The sequence below is a fragment of the Drosophila elegans genome, unplaced genomic scaffold (assembly GCF_018152505.1).
Source record: "Drosophila elegans isolate 14027-0461.03 unplaced genomic scaffold, ASM1815250v1 contig_292, whole genome shotgun sequence".
NCBI classification, from domain to species: domain Eukaryota; kingdom Metazoa; phylum Arthropoda; class Insecta; order Diptera; family Drosophilidae; genus Drosophila; species Drosophila elegans.
The window spans coordinates 9,214-23,305 of NW_024545670.1; the positions used below are offsets into that span (position 1 = coordinate 9,214).

Here is a 14,092-nt window from a genome sequence, read left to right on the forward strand (position 1 = left end):
TCAGTGGACGAATTTGTGGATCATAGATCTATCTTCCAATCATTGATCTATCTTCTGAAGCTTTTCGTAGTGCTAAGTATATGGACATAATCGACCGAATTCAAAAGAATAAGGCTATTTTACCGGATTTTAAAGTAATTGAATTTAAAAATTACACATTACAATCAGAAAGTTAAACAAAGAAGCTCTGAACCTATATGAAAGCCATGTTAAAGAACCAAAAGAAATTCAAACGTTTTCTAACGTCATTGAATTTTTGGAGCAGCGGTTATGTACAATTAGCTCAATTCAGCATGAAAAGCCTGGAAAAAATATATTTAACAATTATCCTATTAGCAAAGACATGGAACAAAACATTTTCCCATGCACAATTGTTTTTTAAATGTTTAAAGCTTTTCGGTTTGAAAAAAAATCATCGTTACATGCTATACATGATTTATAAAAAAATAATAAAAAAGAAAAAGTCAACGCTGGCATGACAACGATTCGCAAAACACAACTACTTCGAAAAAATTTGCAAAGATTTTAAAATTACCGAAAATTTGATCTTAATCGGAGATCAGTGGAGTGTCTTCCACAGGAAAGTGCATATTGAGGCACAAGGTAACGCTTTCAATAAAAAGCAATAATTGCCAGAAGGATTTAACAATGGAAGCACTAGTACTTTCAAAGTTAGCGGGAATCTTATCAAGTAAAATTTCCAATTTTGTCTGTCCAATTTGTCTGAGAATTTAGTTCTGCAAGGATAAAGAATAGGTACAGACTTTAAGTGTTGGCAATTGTAATTATAATCATTTTAACTGTATATTTTATAGGAATAATAAATGTACGAAGGCAATTACAAGCCATAGCCAAACCTAGCGGTATGCTCGATATTAGAACATATAAATACTATTGTAATACATAAACTAATATGAAATTGTAATTAAAGTCAAGCAAGATTTGTTACTCAAACAAGATATGGGTGGAGTTCTTAGTCATTTAGTACAGTACTTGAACTAACAAATGTTATCGCCTAAGATGTGTCTCACACACACACAGTTAACATTTGATTTTATAATTTTCGTCTTGGAACTTTCAAAACATTTTCGCAATAGCAAGGGTGTACGACGTTGTCCTTGCTCAAAGAGGAGAAACAATATATTTCAAAATGCCATTTTAACGCAAGAGCAGGAAATATATATGCGAATCGAAGCATAATAACAAAAGTACATTCACTACTAAAAATCTTGAATAGACTGGAGCAGACTTTTGTGCTCCAGAGCAATGTTGTGATGATGTTCCTAATAGTTTCAATGATTTAGTGAGAGAGAGTGAGAATTCCAAATAAAAAAGTTTCAAATCTCGCCTAGCGCAGTGTATTTCTGAATATAATATTAGCAAAAGACTATATAATGATTTGCTTCTGTTGTTATCCGAAAAATTCAGGATTGGCAAGAGATGTTCGAAATTTAAAATGCACAGGAAGCAAGGTTTACTACAATGTAACAGAGGCGCTGATTTTCTTAACAGTATTGGTTATTAATCTGATAGCCTGAGCCTGAACAATGATGTGGACGGAGTTCCGTCCAAAAACTTGTCATTGACACAAAGACATTTCTTGTAGCTGGGATTTAAGTTGGTAATTCCAAGCCTAGCGATCCCAATTTTTATTAAGCATAATTCGTAGGCGAGCTTTTAGAATTAAATAGGGATGGAATAATATTTCAAGGTAGAGATCTTGACTTTAGCTTTAGGTCTATCGATGCAGCAGCACGTTTATATATTTTGGGTGTTAAGCATCACTCTGAATTTTATGCTTTCAACAATTGCAATTAAAAGGGAGAAAGTTTTCAAAGGCGAATGTTTTTTTAAATTTCAGAGAACGTCTTTCGAACAGATTACAGTTTTCGAAACCGCTTTTAGAAAACTGGTTAATTGACTTGAATAACAATGTTTCCCTTTGGCTACTACTAATGGCTTTTGGGTAAAGGTCATCAATTATCTTTAAATCTGCGGACAATCAGTTCAATAAGTTACAAATTGATTTCGTTTCGAAGATTTATTCCTAGAGAATACAATAAATGCCGAGATCTCATGATGATCTTGAAAGATTTAAGGCAACTGAATTGAACATTGAATTGTGTATACTAGACCCTAAAAAAATCCAAGCACAACCAGATAAAACCCCTTTTTTTATCACTTATCCTTTGCATGCGACTGCTTCTTCATACAGAATAGTATTATATATATATATTATATTATCTCCTCAAAAGCACAATTCTTCCCGTTTTCTTAATAATTTCGTAAAACAACTTACCTCATTATGTAAGTAAACAATGCTTACATTAAATTCCCACTGTCTAAAACATATTCCCTTGCCTACGGCTCTTTAGAGACGATAACCTCTTTTCCGTTTGAAAATGTTCTTGGACAATTGAAAATAACGGTACACAAGAAAGGAAGCAAAAATTTGTATTTTTTTCATATATCTTTTCGAATATTCCGATTGTTTCATAGGAGCTGAGCTATATGAAATAGTCGGCCCATTTTTTTTTTTATCAATTTTAAGCCCTTATTCTAAAAAACAAATACATATATATGTATATCGATAAACTACAAAATATATACTACAAAAATATAAAAAAAAACAGCAAAGTTATGATTTGAATTTTTTTCCGATTGTTCCTATGGGAACTATATGTTATAGTCTTCCGATCCGGCTCGTTCCGACTTATTTACTACCTGCAATGGGAAGACAACTTCTGGAAAAGTTGCATGCAGATGATTAAAAAGTGAGACACAAGTTTGCGTAGAAACGGACGGACGGACAGACAGACATGGCTAGATCGACTCTCCTGGTGATGCTGATCAAGAATATATATACTAATGTGCACATTATATTATACTTAATTCACTAATATCAGAACATGAAACAAACAACTAAACAACTCTTTTTAATCTAGATATGGAAACTGTGGCGAAGAAGATGAATTAATTAATAAACCCCATTTATAATTTTCAAACAAATATTAAACAATTATTTATAATTAAAGCCCATCTTAGGCAAAATTAATAAACTAGATAAGAAACTGGACTTGATTACAAAATAGCTCGTTTGCAACACTGTGGAAATAATTGCTCTTCGAACCGAGTTTTCATAAAGCGATGCCTCTTTGAGCCTTTTAACTCGAAGAACTGATGAGCTTCGAGGAAAGTTTGAAGGAGGAGAGTTTCTTTAAAAACGTGGCAAGTATTTTAAATGCAGCTCACGAGATAATAATGATGTCAGTTAAACCCAGGAACGCGCTTTTGCTCCGGAAAGATCAAAACTGCTGATGGAAATCTGTGTCATGTAGTGGGTCATGGGTTCACTTAACCCATCAAATTCTTTCTCATACCAGCATTAAAGCAGGGTGCATATTTAGGAATGGATTTTTGGACAAGTTTTGGTCAAGGCGATCAGATTTTGAGTTCAAATGTATCGGAATTAGACGTAGGGGACTCAGACAATGAATCGGACTCGCCTATAATGCCCAAACTTTCGTCGGGACAACAGCAACGGTCTTTCCGTCTTGTAAAGATGAAGGTTTGGGAAGGACTAGTGTTATTTCGCATTCAATAGATGAAGATTACGAAGAATTGGCCAGTGTCACCAGCTCGAGAGAAATTAATGTTTAAATAGATAGATAATATGTTAGCTTAGGGGTTATCAAACCTTACAACTGTCCTTGGAATAGCAATTGTGTTTTGGTAGAATAGGAAGGTAAAGTTCGATTATGTTTAGACTGGAGAGAGCTTAATAAACACACTTGCACGGACGCGTACCCTTTACCTCATATAGAAGGTATATTGAGTAGGTTGCCTCCGATTCGGTTTATAAGCAGATTGGAACTAAAACAAACATTCTGGCAAATTCCTCTAGAGGAAAAATCACGCCAGTATACTGCCTTTACTATCCCTAACAGGCCATTTTACCAGTATGTGGTGATGCCTTTCGGTTTAACTAATGCGCCCCAGACGATGTGCAGACTTATGGATCAGGTCAATCCACCAGAATTGCGTAACCGAGTTTTCATGTATCTAGAAGATTTACTCGTGATGTCAGATGATTTCGATTCCCATTTGCTCTCGTTACAAGAAATCGCTCTTTGCCTTGGAATGGCAAAAATATCGATTAATGTGAAGAAGTCTAGTTTTTGCATGAGGGAAATAAAGTATTTAGGTTTTATAATTCGCGACGGTCAGATCAAAACATCTTCTCAGATCATTTAAGCTATAAATAACTTTCCTGTCCCAGTCATTGTAAAGCTGTTAAGGCGCTTTCTCGGCTCAACTGGATGGTACCGCCGTTCTGTAGAAAATTAATCCTAATTAAGCATTCCCTTGACAGAGTTGTTAAAAAAGCAGAAATCCTCGTTTGTACGGACGGAGGATGCCCTTATCGCTTTCAAAAAATGGAAAAAGCGATTAACCTCCGCTCCAATCTTGTCCACTCCGAATTTCGACCAATGATTTATCTTACTGTGTGACGCAAGTTCGTACGGACTTGGTTGTGTCCTTTCACAAGAAAATGATTAAAGTATAGAAATGTCCATAGCATTTATGTCCTCAAAGTTAACCAAAGCACAATGAAACTATTCCGTTACGGAATTAGAATGTTTGGCAGTTTTGAAAGGCATAAAGAAATTTCGTCCTTACATCGGTCAGGAATTTTTAGTTTTCACAGATAATGCCTCGGTGCAGTGGCTTATGCGTCAGAAAGGTCTCTCTGAACGATTAGCTCGCTGGTCTATTCAATTGCAAGGGTTTGTTTTTCAAATTGAACATAGGATCACCGAATGTTGTACCTGATACCCTCTGCAGGCAGGACGAGCCATCAGTGGACGAATTTGTGGATCATAGATCTATCTTCCAATCATTGATCTATCTTCTGAAGCTTTTCGTAGTGCTGAGTATATGGACATAATCGACCGAATTCAAAAGAATAAGGCTATTTTACCGGATTTTAAAGTAATTGAATTTAAAAATTACACATTACAATCAGAAAGTTAAACAAAGAAGCTCTGAACCTATATGAAAGCCATGTTAAAGAACCAAAAGAAATTCAAACGTTTTCTAACGTCATTGAATTTTTGGAGCAGCGGTTATGTACAATTAGCTCAATTCAGCATGAAAAGCCTGGAAAAAATATATTTAGTTGCAATGTAAGAACATTTTTTACTAACAATTATCCTATTAGCAAAGACATGGAACAAAACATTTTCCCATGCACAATTGTTTTTTAAATGTTTAAAGCTTTTCGGTTTGAAAAAAAAACCATCGTTACATGCTATACATGATTTATAAAAAAATAATAAAAAAGAAAAAGTCAACGCTTGCATGACAACGATTCGCAAAACACAACTATTTCGAAAAAATTTGCAAAGATTTTAAAATTACCGAAAATTTGATCTTAATCGGAGATCAGTGGAGTGTCTTCCACAGGAAAGTGCATATTGAGGCACAAGGTAACGCTTTCAATAAAAAGCAATAATTGCCAGAAGGATTTAACAATGGAAGCACTAGTACTTTCAAAGTTAGCGGGAATCTTATCAAGTAAAATTTCCAATTTTGTCTGTCCAATTTGTCTGAGAATTTAGTTCTGCAAGGATAAAGAATAGGTACAGACTTTAAGTGTTGGCAACTGTAATTATAATCATTTTAACTGTATATTTTATAGGAATAATAAATGTACGAAGGCAATTACAAGCCATAGCCAAACCTAGAGGTATGCTCGATATTAGAACATATAAATACTATTGTAATACATAAACTAATATGAAATTGTAATTAAAGTCAAGCAAGATTTGTTACTCAAACAAGATATGGGTGGAGTTCTTAGTCATTTAGTACAGTACTTGAACTAACAAATGTTATCGCCTAAGATGTGTCTCACACACACACAGTAAATCTGCAGCTCAGGCAAATTGATGCGGCCTCTGCGTTGGTCATAGATAAGTGTTGAATACGAAGCTTGGAAACAATATTTGGAAAAAAAAACAGTTTCAATTCAGAACTCAAAGTAAAAGGTTGTTTCATTTATTTGGCATCCCTAACAGCAGACATTTCGGTTAACATTTGATTTAATAATTTCGTAAAACAACTTACCTTATTATATAAGTAAACAATGCTTACATTAAATTCCCACTGTCTAAAACATATTCCCTTGCCTACGGCTCTTTAGAGACGATAACCTCTTTTCCGTTTGAAAATTTTCTTGGACAATTGAAAATAACGGTACACAAGAAAGGAAGCAAAAATTTGTATTTTTTTCATATATCTTTTCGAATATTCCGATTGTTTCATAGGAGCTGAGCTATATGAAATAGTCGGCCCATTTTTTTTTTTATCAATTTTAAGCCCTTATTCTAAAAAACAAATACATATATATGTATATCGATAAACTACAAAATATATACTACAAAAATATAAAAAAAACAGCAAAGTTATGATTTGAATTTTTTTCCGATTGTTCCTATGGGAACTATATGTTATAGTCTTCCGATCCGGCTCGTTCCGACTTATTTACTACCTGCAATGGGAAGACAACTTCTGGAAAAGTTGCATGCAGATGTTTAAAAACTGAGACACAAGTTTGCGTAGAAACGGACGGACGGACAGACAGACATGGCTAGATCGACTCTCCTGGTGATGCTGATCAAGAATATATATACTGATGTGCACATTATATTATACTTAATTCACTAATATCAGAACATGAAACAAACAACTAAACAACTCTTTTTAATCTGGATATGGAAACTGTGGCGAAGAAGATGAATTAATTAATAAACCCCATTTATAATTTTCAAACAAATATTAAACAATTATTTATAATTAAAGCCCATCTTAGGCAAAATTAATAAACTAGATAAGAAACTGGACTTGATTACAAAATAGCTCGTTTGCAACACTGTGGAAATAGTTGCTCTTCGAACCGAGTTTTCATATATAAGGGCAAAAGTTTGTGGAGAGACTAGCAAGCGGAAAAAAGCGATGCCTCTTTGAGCCTTTTAACTCGAAGAACTGATGAGCTTCGAGGAAAGTTTGAAGGAGGAGAGTTTCTTTAAAAACGTGGCAAGTATTTTAAATGCAGCTCACGAGATAATAATGATGTCAGTTAAACCCAGAAACGCGCTTTTGCTCCGGAAAGATCAAAACTGCTGATGGAAATCTGTGTCATGTAGTGGGTCATGGGTTCACTTAACCCATCAAATTCTTTCTCATACCAGCATTAAAGCAGGGTGCATATTTAGGAATGGATTTTTGGACAAGTTTTGGTCAAGGCGATCAGATTTTGAGTTCAAATGTATCGGAATTAGACGTAGGGGACTCAGACAATGAATCGGACTCGCCTATAATGCCCAAACTTTCGTCGGGACAACAGCAACGGTCTTTCCGTCTTGTAAAGATGAAGGTTTGGGAAGGACTAGTGTTATTTCGCATTCAATAGATGAAGATTACGAAGAATTGGCCAGTGTCACCAGCTCGAGAGAAATTAATGTTTAAATAGATAGATAATATGTTAGCTTAGGGGTTATCAAACCTTACAACTGTCCTTGGAATAGCAATTGTGTTTTGGTAGAATAGGAAGGTAAAGTTCGATTATGTTTAGACTGGAGAGAGCTTAATAAACACACTTGCACGGACGCGTACCCTTTACCTCATATAGAAGGTATATTGAGTAGGTTGCCTCCGATTCGGTTTATAAGCAGATTGGAACTAAAACAAACATTCTGGCAAATTCCTCTAGAGGAAAAATCACGCCAGTATACTGCCTTTACTATCCCTAACAGGCCATTTTACCAGTATGTGGTGATGCCTTTCGGTTTAACTAATGCGCCCCAGACGATGTGCAGACTTATGGATCAGGTCAATCCACCAGAATTGCGTAACCGAGTTTTCATGTATCTAGAAGATTTACTCGTGATGTCAGATGATTTCGATTCCCATTTGCTCTCGTTACAAGAAATCGCTCTTTGCCTTGGAATGGCAAAAATATCGATTAATGTGAAGAAGTCTAGTTTTTGCATGAGGGAAATAAAATATTTAGGTTTTATAATTCGCGACGGTCAGATCAAAACATCTTCTCAGATCATTTAAGCTATAAATAACTTTCCTGTCCCAGTCATTGTAAAGCTGTTAAGGCGCTTTCTCGGCTCAACTGGATGGTACCGCCGTTCTGTAGAAAATTAATCCTAATTAAGCATTCCCTTGACAGAGTTGTTAAAAAAGCAGAAATCCTCGTTTGTACGGACGGAGGATGCCCTTATCGCTTTCAAAAAATGGAAAAAGCGATTAACCTCCGCTCCAATCTTGTCCACTCCGAATTTCGACCAATGATTTATCTTACTGTGTGACGCAAGTTCGTACGGACTTGGTTGTGTCCTTTCACAAGAAAATGATTAAAGTATAGAAATGTCCATAGCATTTATGTCCTCAAAGTTAACCAAAGCACAATGAAACTATTCCGTTACGGAATTAGAATGTTTGGCAGTTTTGAAAGGCATAGAGAAATTTCGTCCTTACATCGGTCAGGAATTTTTAGTTTTCACAGATAATGCCTCGGTGCAGTGGCTTATGCGTCAGAAAGGTCTCTCTGAACGATTATCTCGCTGGTCTATTCAATTGCAAGGGTTTGTTTTTCAAATTGAACATAGGATCACCGAATGTTGTACCTGATACCCTCTGCAGGCAGGACGAGCCATCAGTGGACGAATTTGTGGATCATAGATCTATCTTCCAATCATTGATCTATCTTCTGAAGCTTTTCGTAGTGCTGAGTATATGGACATAATCGACCGAATTCAAAAGAATAAGGCTATTTTACCGGATTTTAAAGTAATTGAATTTAAAAATTACACATTACAATCAGAAAGTTAAACAAAGAAGCTCTGAACCTATATGAAAGCCATGTTAAAGAACCAAAAGAAATTCAAACGTTTTCTAACGTCATTGAATTTTTGGAGCAGCGGTTATGTACAATTAGCTCAATTCAGCATGAAAAGCCTGGAAAAAATATATTTAGTTGCAATGTAAGAACATTTTTTACTAACAATTATCCTATTAGCAAAGACATGGAACAAAACATTTTCCCATGCACAATTGTTTTTTAAATGTTTAAAGCTTTTCGGTTTGAAAAAAAAACCATCGTTACATGCTATACATGATTTATAAAAAAATAATAAAAAAGAAAAAGTCAACGCTTGCATGACAACGATTCGCAAAACACAACTATTTCGAAAAAATTTGCAAAGATTTTAAAATTACCGAAAATTTGATCTTAATCGGAGATCAGTGGAGTGTCTTCCACAGGAAAGTGCATATTGAGGCACAAGGTAACGCTTTCAATAAAAAGCAATAATTGCCAGAAGGATTTAACAATGGAAGCACTAGTACTTTCAAAGTTAGCGGGAATCTTATCAAGTAAAATTTCCAATTTTGTCTGTCCAATTTGTCTGAGAATTTAGTTCTGCAAGGATAAAGAATAGGTACAGACTTTAAGTGTTGGCAACTGTAATTATAATCATTTTAACTGTATATTTTATAGGAATAATAAATGTACGAAGGCAATTACAAGCCATAGCCAAACCTAGCGGTATGCTCGATATTAGAACATATAAATACTATTGTAATACATAAACTAATATGAAATTGTAATTAAAGTCAAGCAAGATTTGTTACTCAAACAAGATATGGGTGGAGTTCTTAGTCATTTAGTACAGTACTTGAACTAACAAATGTTATCGCCTAAGATGTGTCTCACACACACACAGTAAATCTGCAGCTCAGGCAAATTGATGCGGCCTCTGCGTTGGTCATAGATAAGTGTTGAATACGAAGCTTGGAAACAATATTTGGAAAAAAAACAGTTTCAATTCAGAACTCAAAGTAAAAGGTTGTTTCATTTATTTGGCATCCCTAACAGCAGACATTTCGGTTAACATTTGATTTAATAATTTCGTAAAACAACTTACCTCATTATATAAGTAAACAATGCTTACATTAAATTCCCACTGTCTAAAACATATTCCCTTGCCTACGGCTCTTTAGAGACGATAACCTCTTTTCCGTTTGAAAATTTTCTTGGACAATTGAAAATAACGGTACACAAGAAAGGAAGCAAAAATTTGTATTTTTTTATACCCTTGCAGAGGGTATTATAATTTCAGTCAGAAGTTTGCAACGCAGTGAAGGAGACGTTTCCGACCCTATAAAGTATATATATTCTTGATCAGCATCACTAGTAGAGTCGATCTAGCCATGTCCGTCTGTCCGTCCGTCTGTCCGTCTGTCCGTCTGTCCGTCCGTTTATATGCAAACTAGTCTCTCAGTTTTAAAGCTATCTGCATGAAACTTTCCCAAAAGTTGTCTTTCTATTGCAGGTAGTATATAAGTCGGAACGAGCCGGATCGGACGACTATAGCATATAGCTCCCATAGGAACAATCGGAAAAATAAATGAAAAAAAATTATAACTTTGCTGTTTTTTAATTTTTTGTTTAGTTCTTCGACATATAGTAATGGTTAAATATTTCCAATTTACGGTTTAAATTTCATCAAAATCGGTCGACTATAGCATATAGCTCCCATAGGAACAATCGGAAAAATAATTGAAAAAAAATTATAACTTTGCTGTTTTTTAATTTTTTGTTTAGTTCTTCGAGATATAGTAATGGTTAAATATATTTTAGAATTATGTTTTAAATTTCATCAAAATCGGACGACTATAGCATATAGCTCCCATAGGAACAATCGGAAAAATAAATGAAAAAAAATTATAACTTTTCTGTTTTTTAATTTTTTGTTTAGTTCTTCGACATATAGCAATGTTTAATTATTTCAGAATTATGGTTTAAATTTTATCAAAATCGGACGTCTATATCATATAGCTCCCATAGAAATAATAAAAATATATAAAATAACTATATAATAATTGAGCTGCAAATCATCATAGTTTCAATGTTTTTTAGCATATACTCAAGTAAATCATAATTTAAATGTTTTCAAAAGTATTTAATTCATGCAATAGCTGCAAGGGTATATGAACTTCGGCTTGCCGAAGTTTGCTTTCTTTCTTGTTCATATATCTTTTCGAATATTCCGATTGTTTCATAGGAGCTGAGCTATATGAAATAGTCGGCCCATTTTTTTTTTATCAATTTTAAGCCCTTATTCTAAAAAACAAATACATATATATGTATATCGATAAACTACAAAATATATACTACAAAAATATAAAAAAAAACAGCAAAGTTATGATTTGAATTTTTTTCCGATTGTTCCTATGGGAACTATATGTTATAGTCTTCCGATCCGGCTCGTTCCGACTTATTTACTACCTGCAATGGGAAGACAACTTCTGGAAAAGTTGCATGCAGATGATTAAAAACTGAGACACAAGTTTGCGTAGAAACGGACGGACGGACAGACAGACATGGCTAGATCGACTCTCCTGGTGATGCTGATCAAGAATATATATACTGATGTGCACATTATATTATACTTAATTCACTAATATCAGAACATGAAACAAACAACTAAACAACTCTTTTTAATCTGGATATGGAAACTGTGGCGAAGAAGATGAATTAATTAATAAACCCCATTTATAATTTTCAAACAAATATTAAACAATTATTTATAATTAAAGCCCATCTTAGGCAAAATTAATAAACTAGATAAGAAACTGGACTTGATTACAAAATAGCTCGTTTGCAACACTGTGGAAATAGTTGCTCTTCGAACCGAGTTTTCATATATAAGGGCAAAAGTTTGTGGAGAGACTAGCAAGCGGAAAAAAGCGATGCCTCTTTGAGCCTTTTAACTCGAAGAACTGATGAGCTTCGAGGAAAGTTTGAAGGAGGAGAGTTTCTTTAAAAACGTGGCAAGTATTTTAAATGCAGCTCACGAGATAATAATGATGTCAGTTAAACCCAGGAACGCGCTTTTGCTCCGGAAAGATCAAAACTGCTGATGGAAATCTGTGTCATGTAGTGGGTCATGGGTTCACTTAACCCATCAAATTCTTTCTCATACCAGCATTAAAGCAGGGTGCATATTTAGGAATGGATTTTTGGACAAGTTTTGGTCAAGGCGATCAGATTTTGAGTTCAAATGTATCGGAATTAGACGTAGGGGACTCAGACAATGAATCGGACTCGCCTATAATGCCCAAACTTTCGTCGGGACAACAGCAACGGTCTTTCCGTCTTGTAAAGATGAAGGTTTGGGAAGGACTAGTGTTATTTCGCATTCAATAGATGAAGATTACGAAGAATTGGCCAGTGTCACCAGCTCGAGAGAAATTAATGTTTAAATAGATAGATAATATGTTAGCTTAGGGGTTATCAAACCTTACAACTGTCCTTGGAATAGCAATTGTGTTTTGGTAGAATAGGAAGGTAAAGTTCGATTATGTTTAGACTGGAGAGAGCTTAATAAACACACTTGCACGGACGCGTACCCTTTACCTCATATAGAAGGTATATTGAGTAGGTTGCCTCCGATTCGGTTTATAAGCAGATTGGAACTAAAACAAACATTCTGGCAAATTCCTCTAGAGGAAAAATTACGCCAGTATACTGCCTTTACTATCCCTAACAGGCCATTTTACCAGTATGTGGTGATGCCTTTCGGTTTAACTAATGCGCCCCAGACGATGTGCAGACTTATGGATCAGGTCAATCCACCAGAATTGCGTAACCGAGTTTTCATGTATCTAGAAGATTTACTCGTGATGTCAGATGATTTCGATTCCCATTTGCTCTCGTTACAAGAAATCGCTCTTTGCCTTGGAATGGCAAAAATATCGATTAATGTGAAGAAGTCTAGTTTTTGCATGAGGGAAATTAAGTATTTAGGTTTTATAATTCGCGACGGTCAGATCAAGACATCTTCTCAGATCATTTAAGCTATAAATAACTTTCCTGTCCCAGTCATTGTAAAGCTGTTAAGGCGCTTTCTCGGCTCAACTGGATGGTACCGCCGTTCTGTAGAAAATTAATCCTAATTAAGCATTCCCTTGACAGAGTTGTTAAAAAAGCAGAAATCCTCGTTTGTACGGACGGAGGATGCCCTTATCGCTTTCAAAAAATGGAAAAAGCGATTAACCTCCGCTCCAATCTTGTCCACTCCGAATTTCGACCAATGATTTATCTTACTGTGTGACGCAAGTTCGTACGGACTTGGTTGTGTCCTTTCACAAGAAAATGATTAAAGTATAGAAATGTCCATAGCATTTATGTCCTCAAAGTTAACCAAAGCACAATGAAACTATTCCGTTACGGAATTAGAATGTTTGGCAGTTTTGAAAGGCATAGAGAAATTTCGTCCTTACATCGGTCAGAAATTTTTAGTTTTCACAGATAATGCCTCGGTGCAGTGGCTTATGCGTCAGAAAGGTCTCTCTGAACGATTAGCTCGCTGGTCTATTCAATTGCAAGGGTTTGTTTTTCAAATTGAACATAGGATCACCGAATGTTGTACCTGATACCCTCTGCAGGCAGGACGAGCCATCAGTGGACGAATTTGTGGATCATAGATCTATCTTCCAATCATTGATCTATCTTCTGAAGGTTTTCGTAGTGCTGAGTATATGGACATAATCGACCGAATTCAAAAGAATAAGGCTATTTTACCGGATTTTAAAGTAATTGAATTTAAAAATTACACATTACAATCAGAAAGTTAAACAAAGAAGCTCTGAACCTATATGAAAGCCATGTTAAAGAACCAAAAGAAATTCAAACGTTTTCTAACGTCATTGAATTTTTGGAGCAGCGGTTATGTACAATTAGCTCAATTCAGCATGAAAAGCCTGGAAAAAATATATTTAGTTGCAATGTAAGAACATTTTTTACTAACAATTATCCTATTAGCAAAGACATGGAACAAAACATTTTCCCATGCACAATTGTTTTTTAAATGCTTAAAGCTTTTCGGTTTGAAAAAAAAATCATCGTTACATGCTATACATGATTTATAAAAAAATAATAAAAAAGAAAAAGTCAACGCTGGCATGACAACGATTCGCAAAACACAACTACTTCGAAAAAATTTGCAAAGATTTT

At 34.9% G+C, this 14,092-nt stretch overlaps 1 long non-coding RNA gene across 1 annotated transcript; it reads right to left on the reverse strand.

Moving 5' to 3' along the window:
* Positions 1–440: 440 nt before the first annotated feature.
* On the reverse strand, positions 441–10,165 carry LOC121467266. Its single transcript, XR_005977385.1, has 3 exons — positions 9,292–10,165; positions 5,422–5,623; positions 441–737 (listed from the first exon to the last, which is right to left on the reverse strand). It is a non-coding gene; the product is annotated as an uncharacterized LOC121467266 (long non-coding RNA).
* Positions 10,166–14,092: the final 3,927 nt, after the last annotated feature.